At 39.2% G+C, this 12,631-nt stretch overlaps 1 non-coding gene across 1 annotated transcript; it reads left to right on the top strand.

Moving 5' to 3' along the window:
• The first annotated feature begins 2,830 nt into the window (after positions 1-2,830).
• Positions 2,831-2,904, top strand: TRNAI-GAU. Its single transcript has one exon. It is a non-coding gene; the product is annotated as a tRNA-Ile (tRNA).
• The last annotated feature ends 9,727 nt before the right edge of the window (positions 2,905-12,631 follow it).

Raw genomic sequence — 12,631 nt, 5'->3', positions numbered from 1 at the left:
ATGTTCGCTCTCCCAACCTCCTAATTACACAACCAGGAAGGGATGTTAGTGGTCAGCCAGTCCAACCTCCCGTTTAGCACAGAACTCGCCTTATGGACGGTCACTCAATCTCTGCTTAAATAATTTGTATTAGTCCATTTCTGTTGCTTATAACAAAATACCTGGAACTGGGTAATTGGTAAGAAAACAACATTTATTGCTTACAGTTTCAGAGACTGTGAAGTCCAAAGTCCAGGGAACACATCTGGTGAGGGTCTTCTTTGATGGTGGCTTTACAGCAATGTGGGGCTCTCACATGGCAGAAATGGTGGAGGAGAGAGAGAGGCTCTCACATACTCTCCTTTTAAAGCCCTCAGAATCATGCCCCTGACCACCATTTGAGTCCATTCACTACAGCGTGGTCCTACAATCAAATCACCTCTTCAATGCCCCACCTTTCAATTACCGCAATAGGATTTCCCACCCTCTCTACACTGTCACATGGAGGGCCAAGTTTTCAATACCTGGAACCTTGGGGGACACAATTTAAGCTTCACGGGGACATTCAATATAAGGCATAATTCCTAATGCTTTTATATTATGTGGATATAATGAAAGTGTCATGGAAAACACTAGCATGTGGGGTAAACATTACCAAGAAGACATCTTGGTATAGAGTACCTGATTTACTCTGTTGAGGAGGACAGGGAAGACCTGAACAGGCAGATGCTGAGAGAAAAAGCTTCAGTGGAGCTTATTTTTCTTTCGGATTATAGTCCAGGTGAAAAAGAGGCTTGCCTACCCTAATCTAGTAAGCCTTGTCCTGTGGGCTGGATTTGGCTGAAATTCTACAGGTGAAATGACGGGAGCCCTCTGCTCAGTCTTCGAGGAGCCTTTGTTATCTCCACAGAGAGTTTTGGACTCAACAGTTTTTGGAGAAGAAAAAAAGAGGCAAGGACAGTGGCTCTTTGAGTCTCTCAAAGGCAGCACTGTTTCTTTGGGCTGGCACGGCCCGCCGACAACGTGCTGCCCTTCATGCGAGAATGTTTTACTGCCCCAACACAGGGACTGCATGGTGCCAGCCTTCATGCAGGAGAGAAGTGCTGGGTGTCCCTTGTGATGTGAGGACAACTTACAAAGCAGCAAATAGATGTGATCTGACGATGATGACTGTCAATCACTGATTGTCTCCTCTTATTACATCTCCATGATGCAAGTTTAGGGGAGCATTTCCTGGTACTGGGTTGAGTTATGCCTCCTATTGCCTAGCAGCCAACAGTGGTCTTGAGCTTAGAAGTGGAGTGTCTTAGGATCCCTCTCATGTTTCCTTTATTTAGATTCATTATCCAAAGTTGAACATCAATGACACCTGAATCTCAATAGCTGCCTGTTGGTGTAACCTGAACTACCAGAGTGATTCTGCATCACTCATTCATTGATATAGTTAAACATTTGTTAAGGACCAACTCTGTGCCACCTGCTGTACCAGGTGCTGAGGATAAGTGATCAGACAATTACTGTTCACTGGGATAAGTAACAAAGCAGTACTATGTGCCCAGAGGAAGGGCTGATGTAACATGGCCAATGGGAGTCACAGAAGGCTTCACGGTGTAGGTGGTGATCGCGCTGTCATGGTGGATATATAGGAGTCAGCCAGGCGCTGACGATGAGGAAGGGCATGCAGCACTGTGAGGGTAGTGAGAAAGCTCAGCACATTCAGAGAACTGAAATTAATTCAGGGTGGCTGGAGTATGAGGTGTGTGTCCCAAGAGTGGCAGGAAATATTGATGAAAACAGAGAGATTTTTAAAACAGCGTTGGGTGCCATTTGAATTTTCGATTTTGTCTTAAAGGTAACTGGGAGCTTTTGAAACATTTTTGCTGGATGCTGACATGATCAGATACAGCACATAGACCATAAGTTAAGACAATAAAACAATTCCACATGGAAGGGAGCCCATTGTCAGTGGACTGTGCTGGCCTGTGCTAACAGTGCTGCCACAAAAGACACAACACAAGTTTCAGAACGATAGACCTTGTCCTTCATTCCTACTAGAATGTGTTCATTAGAGGCAAGGAGAGTTGCTTTTGTACTCTGTGCCTCTAGAACTGGCTTAATAGATACGTGGCAGGTGCTCAATGGATGTTTGTTGAATGAATGGATGGATAATTGGAGGGATGGATGAATGGATGGAGGGTCCTGCCCCCCCCAGGGAGAAGATTGAACAAGAATAATCCTCCCTCTGTGGGATTTCATATTAGGACTTTCCGATACTTGAAGACTGCTACTTCTTTAGTTTTATGTATTGAGGCTCTGCGTCCTCAAGTCCTTCAACTGCTCCTCATGCCATGTGATTCTTCCCCACAGTCCGTATGGACTTTGTTCTCATTTGCCATCACCTCCCTGATTGAAATGTGGTCCCAAGAACTAAGTGCAAAGCCTCAGGTGAGCTCTGGCCTCAGAGAAGGCTCTCCGGACTCTTCATCTGATTGCATTTCAACTCAGTTTTACCCAGTTATTTAGGCAGACATTTGAAACTGATGACTCACATTGTACCTATAGTAAATGAAAATCCTGAAATATTTTCCATATGTTCTACTTTTATGCCATATCTCCTTCCACAAAAGTAAAATACATTTTCTAATATTTTCCCTATTTGGTATACATGGTTTACATCTTTTAGACACAAGGGTAGAGTTATATATTGAGCTCTTTTAAAACTCAACTTGTTTTCTTGGGCCCATTGTTGTAGCCTGTTAAAGCCATATTAGCTACATTGATCAGCTTCATGGCATCTGCAGACATGAACAGTGTTTAGTTAATGTCCTCATTCAAACAACCAATAGAGGCTGGCTGGTTAGCTCAGCTGGTTAGAGTGTGGTGTTGATACCACCAAGGTCCAGGATTCAATCCCTGGACCAGCCCGCTGCCAAAAAAATCCAAACCAACAAACAAAAACACACCAGTAAAAATGTTTAAAGGATTAGATCTCTGTGGCATACCGACTAGAAACTTTCCCAGACCAGGGTTTTTCGAACTGTGGTCATGATCATTTAGTGGGTCATAAAACTATTTTGTGGGTTAAAATCAGTATATTAAAAACATAGCATATAATAGAATAGAGTGTATCGGAGTTTACTGTGTAATAAGGGAAGTTTTATTTTGTGAAACTTTTGCTTCAGTTACACGCACACATTACTGAGGTCTATATAGCACAATCACAGACAAAATATAAATAATACAGATACAAATAATATTGTGATATGAAGCACATAAAGTGGAGAATAAATGTTTCACCACTGCTTAAAAACAGAGTAAATAAATCAAAATAGAAATGAACTGAGAGCCCCATTATAACACTCCAATCCCAGTTCAAGTAGCTCAGCTCTACTACTCTCCATATACTATGGAATACATTTTATTTGGGGTCTCCAAGGGTGGGGGTGGAAATCCCCCCCCAACAGATTGAAGTCTACTAACAAAGACCATTCTTCCTAATTAAACTGATTAGAAAATGTCTTTGACTTGCTAAGTATGTATACAGAAAATATATTGTCAGACCAGTGAAATTTTGCTTGAAATTTATGTTAGAATCATCTCATGACTACTTATATCCTTCTGTTTTTTTAGATTCTAATGTTAATGTACTGATTAGCAGCAAATTTTATTTATTTACGTATTTATTTTTTATTATTTTTTTTTTTAAAGATGACCTGTAAGGGGATCTTAACCCTTGACTTGGTGTTGTCAGCACCATGCTCTCCCAAGTGAGCTAACTGGCCATCCCTATATAGGGATCCGAACCCGTGGCCTTGATGTTATCAGCACCGCACTCTCCGCTCTCCCAAGTGAGCTAACTCAAGTGAGCTAACTGGCCATCCCTATATAGGGATCCGAACCCGTGGCCTTGATGTTATCAGCACCGCACTCTCCCAAGAAAGCCACAAGCCAGCCCTAGCAGTAAATTTTAAAGTTAATTTTTTGCAGTCAACAAATTCCTTTCAATGGTTGTTATTAACAATTCCCATGGACTGTCTTTGCATATAATGGTCCTTAGTCTATAACTAATTTTTCTTTGTAAATGTGTCAAATAGTTGTTGACAGATATTCCAATTTGCCTTCTTCCAGGCATATAGTAAATTTGGACTTTATCCTATGTAGTGGATTGAATTATGTCCCCTCAAAACTCCCTGAAGCTTGAGTTGTGTCCCTCAAGTTTTATGTGTGAGAAACTTAGCCTCTACTGTGACTGTTAAGAGGGCAGGAAATTCTATTATGGTAATTGAAAGGTGGAGCCTTGAAGAGGTGTTTGGATTGTAGGACCGTGCAGTAGTGAATGGATTAAAAATGGTGTTGAGGGGTGTGGTTCTGAGGGCTTTAAAAGAAGTGGAGAGTCTGTCTGTCTCTCTCTCTCTCTCTCTCTGCTTCCACCATCTTGCAATGTGAGACCCCTGGATCACTGTTGCCACCAGCAGATGGACTTTGGACTTCCCAACCTCAGAAACCATAAGCAATAAATTTCATTTTCTTTATAAATCACCCAGTTTCAGGTATTCTGTTATAGCAACCCAAAATGGACTAATACATCCTATTAAAATTGGTCATGGCTGTGTGACTTGCTTTGGCCAATGAAATGAAACTGAAGGTGATGAGTGGCTCTTCTAGGAGGAGGCATTTCATTGCCAGCACTAGGTTCTACAGTGCTCCCTTCCACCTCCCACGAGCAAAGCCTCCTTGCATACCCATGCTGGACATGTAGCATAGTGAACAATAAATCTTTGTTGTTTTAAACACCTGAGATTTAAGATTTATTTGTCACTAAAAAGTCCATCCTATTATGCTGTTTATGATACACTTATTTTCCTGTACTTTAAGCCATATTTATTCTTTGTTTTAATTTGTGTCTGTTTCTATAGTGATAAATCTTGATCATTCTTCTTTCAGCTCCATACTGTTTGTTGAGCTGTAGTAATCCTTTCCTCTGATTTTCCAGTGGTTTTTCTTTTTCTTTTTTTTCCTGTGCAACAGTCACATTGCAAAAGTCTTTCCTGAATGACTATCAATAGTGGGATAGTTGGAAGTCATACTTTTTTCATTATATTTGGCAAAGAAAAAATATGCTTTTTGGAGGACCTCCGCCCTTCAGCTGCAACTCATTACTGTCTACCTAAATGCACTAAACTAGCCCAAAAGCAAATGTTTCCCATTACAAATGACATTTATCAGCTAGTTTCAGGAATAGGTTTCCTTCAAAATTGATCTAGTTTGGAAGTAACAGTTATGACTCACTACTGGATCTCTCAGGGCTTTCAAAGTGAAAAAGTACAATGGATGAAATGATTAACACTGACCCATGGCATCTTTTGCATGTATGTATCAAAAACATTTATTTCTCCAATAAGGTATTTTTTTGGCTGCCTGTATCGGAATGCCTCCCTGATTATGTCTGGTAGTCTTTCATTTGCATTAATGCTTTACATTTTGAAGATTTTTAATGTAATATATTCATTATTATATTTTTAGAATCTGTTATTTTATTTTGTACTGTTGCTCACAAACAAAATCATATTGTTTAAAAAAATGGTTTAGTAAATACCACTCAGACTTTAAACTTAATTGAAATATGGGAAGTCCCGAACTTCCGCATGGGTTGTATTCTAAAGATTTATAGTCTGCTTCTTGAAGCCGGGGTGACATTTCCCAGAAATAACTCAGAAATTCATCATTCGTTCCCATCCCAGCCACCCAAAGTCAAGTTAACCCCAAAAGTAGTTGGAATACATTTTTTATGGGACATCTTACAAGTCTAATCACCATTTATGACAATGTTTGGGACATCAATGTTTATGACAATCCTTTGGCATCATTAAAAGGCACACATTTATTTGGACACAATGTTTGTACACTACACCTAAACTATTTTATAAGAAGGGAAGAAATGCGGTAGCCCTAGGAACACATTTTTCTCTCTCTTACTGCCATGGAAACAATGGACTGCTAATACATATTTTTTGAAAAGAATGTGGGAGTATTGGAATCTCTTCAGGTACTTGAGGTGACTCTCTTAGAACATCTGGTGTGGCTTAGGATACACGGCAAGACAAAAAGGTCTTTGTGAATCAAATATCTCCAATTTCAAACTTAATTTTATGTAGTAGCTTGAAAGATACCTGAAACAGATCCATGTAGAAGCAACATAATGTAAAATTAGCTCAAATGAGGTCTCACCTTCTCATTTTGATTTTCCAGTTCTCAATCTAATAGGAATATTAGTCTAATAAAAATTTCTGAGATGATGTAGCTACAAAACCCACACTACACCTAGTCCTTCCCTGCAGTGCCATGTGAAGAAGTTTTGGAATAACTTTGAAATTCCTAAATTTGTAGATTTGGAATAATATATGTTTATTTAGTGATAAGTTTCTAGGGTGCTGGTGTCCTGCCATCCTGACTTAATGATGAAATAGCTCAGTACTGAATCAGCAGAGATTTTGTTTTAGGCATTGTTTGCTCCATTTTGAAAGCTATAAAATGGTGGCCCACGGACCAGACAGAAAAATAAATGGGAAAGCCTGCGACCCAATAAGGAATTTATCAATGATGCTGCTTTTGACCATAATAATACAGTACTATAAACTCAAGAAAAAGAGGTTTTTCCTCTGATAAGAATTTTTTTCCAAAGAAAATAGAGAACAAGATCAAAACAGTGTTCAAATTTTTGAAATCTTTTAGAAACAGCTGTGATTCAGACATTCAATAACACTGACAGCAAAGGTCTTCCCATCACTTCTTGAGGAGTGAAAGTAGAATCAACAGTGAGGTTAAATGGTCCTGAGAAGATTATTTTCTTATTTTATAACTGCCTGGAAGACCAGTGGAATTTTCTGTAAGTCACCAGTATTAGCCCGTTTGCTAAATTGAATGCCAGGCAGTTTGAAAAATCTGGGAAAAAAATGAAGCCAATTAAAGAGCACTGTAGGAGAGAAGACAGGGCTCTGAATTTTGAGCCAGGAGATGAGATCTCAGTTCTAATTTCTCTCCTGTACTAATTTCCTGGTCTTTTTGATGACAGAGACTTAATTGAGCCCTTATTGGGTTACTTGCTGTCTAAATTTCTTTCAACTTTAATATGTCCATACCTCAGTGATCTATTGCTGGTCTACTCAGTCAGACAGAAGCATTTCTAGATACTAAGAAGTGGCAGCACTTGGTCATTTATGTTAGTCTTAAGCAACTGTAGTAGCAGCAGCATTCAACTGCCATTCACTGAAAATTTGCTGTGGGCAAGATTCTATGCTGAGTCTTTTACATGCATTCTCTCACTTAACACTCAAAATATCATTAGACATTTCATGTAATTTGCCCAAGTCCTCCCAGCTATAAAATATCTAATCATCTTCTCATAAATTAAATGCCATAGCAGATTTGAATGAAACATAAATCTAATACCTGTATATCCATTCTTACTGGAAATCAGATGTCTTGTGTGTGTTGGCAACAGATTTTAGTTTAGGTAACATATGGATCCATTCATGGATATTATGTGCACTAAGAACACTCGTGAAATCATACAGCATTAGAACTATTAGGACTCTTTTTTTTTTTTTTCTTGTCCGGCAATGGATCGCAACCCTCAGTGTCGCGCCCGTACCAGACAGGGACCGGCAACAGGATCGCAACCCTCGGTGCCATGCCCGCACCTCGCTCAGCCAGTGAGCGGGAACCGGTCTGTATGTGGGATCCGAACCCTCGGCGGGAGCGCAGCCATGCTCCCAAGCGGTGCACTGTAGCAGTGCGCCACCGGGCCAGCCCTAGAACTATTAGGACTCTTAAAGACCATCTAGTGATGCACAGTTCAATACAGTAGCCATTAGTCATATGTAGCTATTTAAATTTTAAATTTAATTTAATTTAATTTAATTTAAAACTTACTTCCTTTATCACTAGCCACAACTCAATGTTCAATAGCCACATGTGGCTAGTGGCTACTATATTGGACATGTGGCTAGTGGCTACCATATTGGACAGTGCAGATATAGAAAATTTCCATCATCACAGAAATTTCTACTGCATGGTGTGGCTCTAGTGACTGAATTCTAATTCAACCTTTTTGTAGCAATTAGTATGCTTTGGGTTGCAAGTGAGAGGAAACCTGGCTGGAATGGAATTGACTGAAGAACAAGAGGTTGGGAAATCTATTGTTCACATGATTGGACAGTCCAGGCCTTGACCCAGAGGATGTTGAGGCCATATGGGCTCCTTCCTATTCCTGTTATCTGCTTATCTCTCATCTCTATCCTCCTCTCACTTCCGCCTCCCTCCAATGCCTCAGCTTTGTCTTAAGGCCAGCCCCACACCTGGTGGCAACAATGGCTATTCTCAGAAGCTTTACCATATATATCATTATGTCTCATTGGCCCAGATTTGATAATGGCCATCTCTCTTATGACCAGAGAAATAGGATGTTCTGATTGGTTTAAGCAAATAGGCCCATACCTGGGCCAATCTCACTGTAATTACTATAATTTCAAGTCTGCTATAAAATAGATTAACAAAGAGATTCCCCCCCAAAACTTGGAGCACTTCAAGCAGAAGGATGGAAGATAGATTTTTGGTGAGCACCCTAAAAATATCCACTATACCCTTCATTTTTACTGTTTTTCCAAAACAAGGCCTAGGAATATGTTAAAATGCCATACTGAATGTCACAGGACTTAGTCAATAGCATAGTCGTAAATAAGTTTCTATATTCCCAAGCAGGACATTTTCTACTATATCACAATGATATATGAACTAACTATTTTGATTCAACATGCTGAAAGTCCATAAAATATATTTAATGTAGGCTATTAAAAGATTTATATTTTTGGTAAGTATCATACAAGGTTTAAAATTACTGGATGCACCACAGTAATGGGAATTCAATTTTGCCTAGACCCAAAGAGAAGAGATACAGTGAATGGGTATGCTTCTGAATAAATTTGCCTCTGTATAACTTGCAGCTCTACCTCTGTATAAACTTCGATAATTCTGGGCCAGCCCCGTGGCTCACTCGGGAGAGTGTGGTGCTAGTAGCGCCGAGGCCGCGGGTTCGGATCCGATATAAGGATGGCTGGTGCGCTCACTGGCTGAGCGTGGCACCGTGCCGAGGGTTGCGATCACCTTGACGGTCAGAAAAAATAATAAAAATAATAATAATAAACTTGGGTAATTCAGTGAACCTCACTAGCTAGGCTTTCATACCACATTTCTCCCTCTGCTACCTATAATGCAAGTCAGTACAATAACCACCGCACGTATTCAAGGTCTCTGGGTCTGAATTAATGTTTTCTTTTTCTTTTTTTTAAAAAGATGGCCAGTAAGGGGATCTTAACCTTTGACTTGGTGTTGTCAGCACCATGCTCTCCCAAGTGAGCTAACCAGCCATCCCTATATGGGATCCGAACCCAGGGCCTTGGTGTTATCAGCGCCACACTCTCCCGAGTGAGCCACGGGGCTGGCCCTTAAATTAATGTTTTCTAAAGCTCTTTGACACACTAGACTGGAGGATGTTACTTAGAGTGAAGGATATTGTTATCCGGTTTCACTTAAAGGAGAAGGAAAAAGTGTCAATAGTCAACAAATATATTTCTTTCATTTATTTGCTTTCAGTTTTAGTAAATATGAAATCTTGGTCTTATTTTAAATTTCTAAAGGTTATATAATATAGACTCCAAGAAGAATACCCCCGAACTGGTCCTTCCTCAAATATAAAAATCAAAAAAAAAAAAAAAGAAAGAAAGAAAAATACAAGAATACACACAAGTCTGTTTACAATTTAAAACAAACAAAAATTCAAAATGTCATGGTGATTAGTCCAGAATGTCCAGGCCAGTTTGAAGTCAGCTGGCCTCTGAGTTGCTAAGTGTGTTTATTTTTTCCATTCTCTTCTGAAACCATAGTTGGTACAAAATCCCAGAAACAGAACTGCAGTGAATCTACAGAACTGCTTTATTCCACCAAACCCCAGTCACCAAACTGTGATTAAATGGGTGTGAAGAGTAAAACAGCCCAAGATTCCTAAAATGTCACATATTTGCAATTTGACCAAAATGAAACTGAGCTTGTAGGCTTGTCTTATTACTTTTTGGCAAGGGAAAAAGGAATATCCATGGAAATGCTCTTAAAATTGTCCTTGTTTTCTTCTGAAAAATGTTATCAGTCTATAAAATAAATTTTAATACTAGTAAAAGGCGTCAGCATACCACAGAACAGGGACTCTCAAAAAAGAATCAACCTACCCCAAACTTTGCCGTTAGCATTATGCTGAAATGCAGTAGTTAACTAATCCACATTTTGGAACATACTCTCACCTTTATTAACTGCATTATAAAGAGTTCTCTCTCCTTCAAAGTGGCTACCCTCTGTTCACGGTCTACACAGAGGCCTTTCATATCCATAATTGTGAGTCTTCTCTGAACTAAATGAACCAGCCCCTCTTTACTAAAAGAAAGCGTTTTAAATGACCCTGATTATGATGCCCGTGATAGACATCAGCAGACCCAATATTCTACTCACAGATTCCACCAGTAGAATCTACAGGTAACACAGTTATATTCTTGTCTATTTGTTTTAGAAGTTTTTGCAGATGACAATAGCACATATTATTGTCCCCTATTAGCTCCTCATTTAAGACAACAACCAAGTCCATCAACTTAACTATCTTCACTGTCTCTTTTTTCTTAAGGTAAAAAAAGTTAAATCAGTAAGTCAGAATCCTCTGAGCCTTTTCTGTACCTCTCTTTTTCTTTCAGAATGAGTATTCGACAGCCTTGGGACAATATGCATTCCGTTCTGGGTCTGATTGTACAATAGTACACTCATAAAATGTTATTGATATTTAAATATTATTATACGATTTTCAAATAATAACAATAAATCACATAAAGTAAACACATATGTGAATCTTTAATCAAGTTTAAACCTAAAGAAAAATAGAGCATGTAAAATTTACTTATGGAATTGGTGAGAAAAACTTAATGTGCTCCTTAATTGGTGTCTGCTGCTCTAATAGAAAGAGAAACTGATAACGCCAAGGGCAAGGGTTTGGATCCCCATACCAGCCAGCCACCAAACAAAAAAACAATTTTATTTACCTACATTCTTTACTTTTTTTTTTTTTTTTCTGGCGGCTGGCCTGTGCAGGGATCCAAACCCTTGACCTTGGTGTTATAACACCGCACTGTAACCAACTGAACTAACCAGCCAGCCTCTACCTATGTAATTTTAACAAGCAATACCCTATGATGGTAAACAAAGATTCTGAGCCTTTACTTCTTGTAACTCACTGATAAGAGCTGCTATTATCAATCTTTATACTGGCAAGATCCAAGACAAGTGTTTTTACAGTTTTCCTATGGAAATACACAATAATGATATGAATAAAAACAGAATGTAGGTCTGAGGACAAATACATTTTTTTGAAGAATGTTAGAAAGAATAGAATGTAGTGTGGCCTTAAGAGACATTGTCAGGGATAACACTGGGGTGGAGACCCTCTTCTGATGTTTCATATCTCTGTGCCCTGAGAAAGCCACTTGAACTCTCTGAGACTTGCTTCTTCATCTACAAATAAGGATAATAATGTCCCCCTCGACCCCCACTCTGCTTTTTGTCTTAATGAATTATTCTAAAAATCAAATGCAGTAACTCAAATTATCTTGAAGTTTGTTCCTAATGATTAAATCCAATGGCCTTTTCTGTCTCTGTGCTATTTAACATTTTTACATATTTAATTAACTCCAAACCCTTTTCACAACAGTCTTCGTTCTGTTCTCAACCCTAGAAAACTTTCTTTACCCATATCCTTTGTTAACTTCCTCCTGCCTCCTAAAGCTAATGCCCCCCATAATTATCTCTTTCAGATTCACTCTGTCTACATCTCTCTCTCCCACTAATCTCACCAGTTCCCTAAGACCATGTGTCCCCTTTAGGTAGATGATTGTCACATCTATGTCTCTAATCCACAGCTCTGTTCTGAAATCCAAACCAACATTTTCTTTCTTTTTTTTTTTTTTTCTTCCCTTTTTGTCTTTTTTACTGACTAGCAACAGGATTGCAACCCTCGGTGTTGCTCCCGCACCTCGCTCAGCCAGTGAGCGGGACCCGGTCTGTACGTGGGATCCGAACCCTCGGCGGGAGCGCCACCGCACTCCCAAGCGGCGCACTGTAGCAGTGCGCCACCGGGCCGCCCAAACCAACATTTTCAATTGCTTGATCAATTAGATCTACCTATAAAGCTCACAGGTAATTGACACTCAGGATTGACAGCTACCTCCCCAAAACAGCTCTTCCTATTAGATTCTTATTTCTATAAATGACACCCTTTTCCTCCTAATTCCCCACTAAAAACATCAGGTATATAATTGATTTCTGTATTTCGTCTCATCTCTGATTTCCGTATTTTACTGGTTTTCCCTCTACAGAATCTTTTGCATACATTTTCTTCCAATTCTTATGTTACTTACCATGGTTCATGTTTACCTTGCCTCCTGTCTAAACTGTAACAGTATATACCAAATCACATTGCCCACCTTAAATATATATAATTTTAATTTATTGATTATACTTCAATCAATCTGGAAAAAATAAAATAAACTATTACAGTGGGCTT

Source organism: Galeopterus variegatus, unplaced genomic scaffold (genome assembly GCF_000696425.1).
Source record: "Galeopterus variegatus unplaced genomic scaffold, G_variegatus-3.0.2 Scaffold998, whole genome shotgun sequence".
In the NCBI taxonomy this organism is placed as follows: Eukaryota; Metazoa; Chordata; class Mammalia; order Dermoptera; family Cynocephalidae; genus Galeopterus; species Galeopterus variegatus.
This window is presented reverse-complemented; position numbering and strand designations above follow the sequence as displayed.